A 7,500-nucleotide genomic window follows, 5' to 3' on the forward strand; every position below is an offset into this window, starting at 1 on the left:
AGAAGCCAAGTTATGTTATATTCATGTTATATTTATGCAAGTTTGAAGTATCAATTATCTAAACACAGTTTTGTTTGCATATTTTCAGGATATATATATATATATATATATATATATATATATATATATATATATATATGTATGTATATATATATATATATATATATATATATATATATATATATATATATATATATATATATGTATATATATATATATATATATATATATATACATACATCAAAATTAATTGTATTTTTATTTGTATTTTTTCTGACCCCTAATTCCAGCCATAGAATTATACCAGTACATTAAAATAAACATATTTAAAATAATTAATTTTAAATTATCATAATAATTCATTTAAAATGACCATATTTAATTATTAAAATAATTGCTTGTTTATCAACAACTTTAGCATTGTATTCATTACATTTTGAAGCTCTCAAAAGCCAAGTTATGTTATATTCATGTTATATTTATGCAAGTTTGAAGTATCAATTATCTAAACACAGATTTGTTTGCATATTTTCAGGATATATATATATATATATATATATATATATATATATATATATATATATATATATATATATACATCAAAATTAATTGTATTTTTATTTGTATTTTTTCTGACCCCTAATTCCAGCCATAGAATTATACCAGTACATTAAAATAAACATATTTAAAATAATTACTTTTAAATTATCATAATAATTCATTTAAAATGACCATATTTAATTATTAAAATAATTGCTTGTTTATCAACAACTTTAGCATTTTATTCATTACATTTTGAAGCTCTCAGAAGCCAAGTTATGTTATATTCATGTTATATTTATGCAAGTTTGAAGTATCAATTATCTAAACACAGTTTTGTTTGCATATTTTCAGGATGTAGATATATATATATATATATGTATGAAATACTTGACTTAGTGAATTCTAGCTGTCAATATACTCCTCCCCGCCCCACCCCCCTACATCCCGAAATCGGAGGTCTCAAGGTTGGCAAGAATGAGGTACTATAACTATAACTATGGTTATTTAGATGACCATAGTAACTAATTAGATTACCATAGTAACTAGTATATCATGCAAAAGCGCAGATTCCTACCACTGAAATGACTTACGGTCATTTGAAAAGATCTTAAAGATCTAAAGATCTAAAAAACTTATTTGGGAATGTCCGGCGGGCCAGATTGAAACGCTTAATGGGCCGCATGTGGCCCCTGGGCCTTAATTTGCCCAGGTATGCTTTAGATGGCACTAGTGTTTTTAATTAATTAATATTGCTGTACTTTATTGGTACAGGTATACCGTACAACCCGAGTGCAATCTGAACTAATACCAAAGTGTCCACCGGTCCGGGTTGAAAGTGCCAGTTTTTCTGCAACATATGAGTCCTTAAAAGTGAGCAGCTTGATGAAACGCACATCTGAATAAGCCGTCCGCCCAACCGCCCCCACATTCCATATTTGCAAGGGAGTAATTTCACGGACTTAGCGCTACTGTGCAGTCATAGTAGCGCTAGCAATGTCATATTTTTTTTTTCCCCCCACAGAAAAAAAAAAAAAAAAAGTCCTGTCATAATTCTTGTAATCTTTCCTCCCGACCAAACTTCAAGCTGTTGAATGTAAGCGCTTGACACTGCAACGGCAGATGGCTGCCCGCTGACGTCAACATACAACGATTATGAAAATGAATCCAGTGATGTGACCGGATTCTTGGCTTTCAAAATCCATAAGAGACTGACACAAGTTGTTTTTTTTGAGAGGATAACCATGTTATAGCTAAATAAATGGCTTTAGTTGGAACAAGCCAGTATAGATTATGTGAAGAACCTCTCAGGAACATGTTGGATACCGTGACTGAAAGCTGTTACTTGACTGAATATTGTTGGATACCATGATTGAAGACCGTTAGTTGACTGAATCGTGTTGTATACTGTGATTGAATATTGTTGGATACCGTGACTAAAGACTGTCACCTGACTGAATATTGTTGGATACTGTGACTAAAGACTGACCTGACTGAATATTGTTGGAAACCATGACTGAAGACTGTCACTTGACTGAATATGGTTGGATTCTGTGACTCAAGACAGTTACTTGACTGAATATGGTTGGATACCGTGACTGAAGACTGTTACTTGACTCAATATGGTTGGATACCGTGACTGAAGACTGTTGCTTGACTGAATATTGATGGATACTGTGATTGAATACTGTTTCTTGACTGAATACAGGTAAAAGCCAGTAAATTAGAATATTTTGGAAAAACTTGATTTATTTCAGTAATTGCATTCAAAAGGTGTAACTTGTACATTATATTTATTCATTGCACACAGACTGATGCATTCAAATGTTTATTTCATTTAATTTTGATGATTTGAAGTGGCAACAAATGAAAATCCAAAATTCCGTGTGTCACAAAATTAGAATATTACTTAAGGCTAATACAAAAAAGGGATTTTTAGAAATGTTGGCCAACTGAAAAGTATAAAAATGAAAAATATGAGCATGGACAATACTCAATACTTGGTTGGAGCTCCTTTTGCCTCAATTACTGCGTTAATGCGGCGTGGCATGGAGTCGATGAGTTTCTGGCACTGCTCAGGTGTTATGAGAGCCCAGGTTGCTCTGATAGTGGCCTTCAACTCTTCTGCGTTTTTGGGTCTGGCATTTTGCATCTTCCTTTTCACAATACCCCACAGATTTTCTATGGGGCTAAGGTCAGGGGAGTTGGCGGGCCAATTTAGAACAGAAATACCATGGTCCGTAAACCAGGCACGGGTAGATTTTGCGCTGTGTGCAGGCGCCAAGTCCTGTTGGAACTTGAAATCTCCATCTCCATAGAGCAGGTCAGCAGCAGGAAGCATGAAGTGCTCTAAAACTTGCTGGTAGACGGCTGCGTTGACCCTGGATCTCAGGAAACAGAGTGGACCGACACCAGCAGATGACATGGCACCCCAAACCATCACTGATGGTGGAAACTTTACACTAGACTTCAGGCAACGTGGATCCTGTGCCTCTCCTGTCTTCCTCCAGACTCTGGGACCTCGATTTCCATCAGTGATGGTTTGGGGTGCCATGTCATCTGCTGGTGTCGGTCCACACTGTTTCCTGAGATCCAGGGTCAACGCAGCCGTCTACCAGCAAGTTTTAGAGCACTTCATGCTTCCTGCTGCTGACCTGCTCTATGGAGATGGAGATTTCAAGTTCCAACAGGACTTGGCGCTTGCACACAGCGCAAAATCTACCCGTGCCTGGTTTACGGACCATGGTATTTCTGTTCTAAATTGGCCCGCCAACTCCCCTGACCTTAGCCCCATAGAAAATCTGTGGGGTATTGTGAAAAGGAAGATGCAGAATGCCAGACCCAAAAACGCAGAAGAGTTGAAGGCCACTATCAGAGCAACCTGGGCTCTCATAACACCTGAGCAGTGCCAGAAACTCATCGACTCCATGCCACGCCGCATTAACGCAGTAATTGAGGCAAAAGGAGCTCCAACCAAGTATTGAGTATTGTACATGCTCATATTTTTCATTTTCATACTTTTCAGTTGGCCAACATTTCTAAAAATCCCTTTTTTGTATTAGCCTTAAGTAATATTCTAATTTTGTGACACACGGAATTTTGGATTTTCATTTGTTGCCACTTCAAATCATCAAAATTAAATGAAATAAACATTTGAATGCATCAGTCTGTGTGCAATGAATAAATATAATGTACAAGTTACACCTTTTGAATGCAATTACTGAAATAAATCAAGTTTTTCAAAATATTCTAATTTACTGGATTTTACCTGTATTGTTGGGTACTGTGACTGAAGACTGTTAGTTGACTGAATATTGTTGGATACTGTGACTGAAGACTGTTACTTGACTGAATATGGTTGGATTCTGTGATTAAAGACTCTTACTTGACTGAATATGGTTGGATACTGTGATTGAAGACTGTTACCTGACTGAATATTGTTGGATACCATGACTGAAGACTGTTAGTTAACTGAATATTGTTGGATACTGTGATTAAAGAGTGTTTCTTGACTGAATATTGTTGGATATCGTGACTGAAGGCTGTTACCTGACTGAATATTGTTGGATACCATGACTGAAGACTGTTAGTTAACTGAATATTGTTGTATACTGTGATTGAAGACTGTTAGTTGACTGAATATTGTTGGATATTGTGACTGAAGACTGTTACTTGACTGAATATGGTTGGATTGTGTGACTAAAGACTGTTACTTGACTGAATATTGTTGGATACCGTGACTGAAGACTGTTACTTGACTGAATATTGTTGTATACTGTGATTAAAGAGTGTTTCTTGACTGAATATTGTTGGATACCGTGACTGAAGACTGTTAGTTAACTGAATATTGTTGTATACTGTGATTAAAGAGTGTTACCTGACTGAATATTGTTGGATACCATGACTGAAGACTGTTTGTTAACTGAATATTGTTGTATACTGTGATTAAAGACTGTTACTTGACTGAATATTGTTGGATACCGTGACTGAAGACTGTTACTTGACTGAATATTGTTGGATACCATGACTGAAGACCGTTAGTTGACTGAATCGTGTTGGATACTGTGACTGAGGACTGTCACCTGACTGAATATTGTTGGATACCGTGACTGAAAACTGTTACTTGACTGAATATTGTTGGATACCGTGACTGAAGACTGTCACTTGACTGAATTTTGTTGGATACCATGACTGAAGACTGTTACTTTACTGAATATTGTTGGATTTTGTGACTAAAGACAGTTACTTGACTGAATTTGGTTGGATACCGTGACTGAAGACTGTTACTTGACTGAATATGGTTGGATACTGTGATTGAAGACTGTTTCTTGACTGAATATTGTTGGATACTGTGACTGAAGACTCTTACTTGACTGAATATTGTTGGATACTGTGACTGAAGACTGCTATCTGACTGAATATTGTTGGATACTGTGACTGAAGACTGTTACTTGACTGAATATGGTTGGATCCTGTGACTAAATACTGTTACTTGACTGAATATGGTTGGATACCGTGACTGAAGACTGTTACTTGACTGAATATGGTTGGATACTGTGATTGAAGATTGTTTCTTGTTTGAATATTGTTGGATACTGTGACTGAAGACTCTTACTTAACTGAATATTGTTGGATACTGTGACTGAAGACTGTTACCTGACTGAATATTGTTGGATACCGTGACAAGAATAATTGCGCCACACTTTGTGTGTGTGTGACAATCATTGGTGCTTTAACTTTAACTTTAACTGAAGACTGTTACTTGACTGAATATTGTTGTATACCATGACTGAAGACCGTTACTCAACTGAATATTGTTGGATACCGTGACTGAAGACTGTTAGTTGACTGAATATTGTTGGATACCGTGTGACGACTGGGTCGCATCGTGGTACGAGGTTGTTCTCCCAGGAATGCAGACGGATTCGGACACAGCGTGCAGGTAGGAAAATTATTTATTAAAGACATAAATCATACGAGAACAAACAAAATCGTGCCCATAGCACTTAAGGAAAAAAACAGAGGAACTAGCGTGGGAGCAAGCAAGCAAAGAGTCTAGCGTGTAAGCTAGCAAATTAGGAAGCCAGGCCGAGTGAGGCCAGGGCAAAGACTAAATAATAATAATAATAATAATAACTGGGATTTATATAGCGCTTTTCTAAGTACCCAAAGTCGCTTTACATGTAGAACCCATCAATCATTCACACCTGGTGATGGTAAGCTACTTTCATAGCCACAGCTGCCCTGGGGTAGACTGACGGAAGCGTGGCTGCAATTTGCGCCAACGGCCCCTCCGACCACCACCTGTCATTCATCATTCAATTCACCGGTGTGAGTGGCACCGGGGGCAAAGGGTGAAGTGTCCCGCCCAAGGACACAACGGCAGCGATTTTTGGATGGTAAGAGGCGGGGAGCGAACCTGCAACCCTCAGGTTTCTGGCACGGTTGCTCTACCCACTACGCCATGCCGCAAATAGCCCTCTGGTTAGCGCCCGGGCAACAAGTGCGTGTCCCGAACGCTAACCAGAGGCAGGTGTGAGCAATCTGCAGTCATGGCAACTGAAACAAACAAAACTCAAGGTGCTGAAAACACACGTGACTAGAAAACGTAAACAAGCTATGATTCGGGCAGCGGATCATAACATACCGTGACTGAAGACTCTTACTTGACTGAATATTGTTGAATACCGTGACTGAAGACTCTTACTTGACTGAATATTGTTGGATACTGTGACTGGAGACTGTTATCTGACTGAATATTGTTGGATACTGTGACTGAAGACTGTTACCTGACTGAATATTGTTGGGAACCGTGACTGAAGACTGTTACTTGACTGATTATTGAAGTACCAATGAGAGACTTCTGATTGCTCAGGCTCTGATTGCATACATCAATTCAAGGCCTGACACAGCTGGAGAATGCCACCGAGTTGAACGGTTTTGTTGGCTCAGCGCAAATTACTTGAAAAAAGAAGCCACATCTGTTCTTCCTCCAGCTGCAGACGCTGTCCCGGAACCTCGGGGAAAAAGGCGGTGGTCACAAAGAGGAAACGAAAGGGCGAAAGGGACCCTGATACCAACAATCGTATCACCTTCTTTGTACACATTTGCTCAACCAGGTCTGGTTGGATGAAGTGTTTTCTATTGACACACAGATTGTAAATTTAAGGTTTTATTGATAATGTTAGTGCTGGGATCCGATATGGAAAATGCGGTTGTGAATCTTTGAGGGATTCACTTCGATTCGATTCATGGGGGTAACCATTCGGTATTAAAAACGATTCTCAATTCAAAATCCATACTTTTTAATAACATTGCGTGCCGGTTTTATGATGAACTACATTCTTCCATAGAATAGGTAAAAAACTGTCAAAAAATAAATAAATAAATGTATGTATATATATATTTATTTTATTTTTTTTATTTTATTTTATTTATTTTTCATTTTATTTTTTTATTTTTTTACAGTTAAAAATATAATTTTATTAAACAAAACCATTTTTCTTTTAGGTAATATATATGTATATATATATTACTATAGATATATAGATATAGATATATATATAGATAGATATAGATATATATATATCTATATATCTATAGTAATATATATATATATATATATATATATATATATATATAGATAGATATAGATATATATATATCTATATATCTATAGTAATATATATATATATATATATATATATATATATATATATATACATATATATATATATTATCTAAAAGAAAAATGGTTTTGTTTAATAAAATCATATTTTTAACTATATATATATATATATATATATATATATATATATATATATATATATATTACGTAAAAGAAAAATGGTTTTGTTTAATAAAATTATATATTATTATATATATGTATACATATATATATATATATATATATATATATATATATATATATATATATATATATATATACATATATATACA

At 35.6% G+C, this 7,500-nt stretch overlaps 1 protein-coding gene and 1 long non-coding RNA gene across 3 annotated transcripts in view; one reads left to right on the forward strand and one right to left on the reverse strand.

Moving 5' to 3' along the window:
• The window catches only part of gpc5a (glypican 5a), a 381,628-nt gene that overhangs the window by 237,313 nt on the left and 136,815 nt on the right, over window positions 1-7,500 (reverse strand). The gene's annotated exons all lie outside the window — the stretch shown is intronic.
• The window catches only part of LOC133615877 (uncharacterized), a 3,782-nt gene continuing 1,421 nt past the window's right edge, over window positions 5,140-7,500 (forward strand). For both annotated transcript variants that reach the window (XR_009816788.2, XR_009816787.2), the window contains exon 1: window positions 5,140-5,482. This is a non-coding gene — a long non-coding RNA (uncharacterized lncRNA). The remainder of the gene's footprint in view (window positions 5,483-7,500) is intronic.

Source organism: Nerophis lumbriciformis, linkage group LG15 (assembly GCF_033978685.3).
Source record: "Nerophis lumbriciformis linkage group LG15, RoL_Nlum_v2.1, whole genome shotgun sequence".
Classification (NCBI taxonomy): domain Eukaryota; kingdom Metazoa; phylum Chordata; class Actinopteri; order Syngnathiformes; family Syngnathidae; genus Nerophis; species Nerophis lumbriciformis.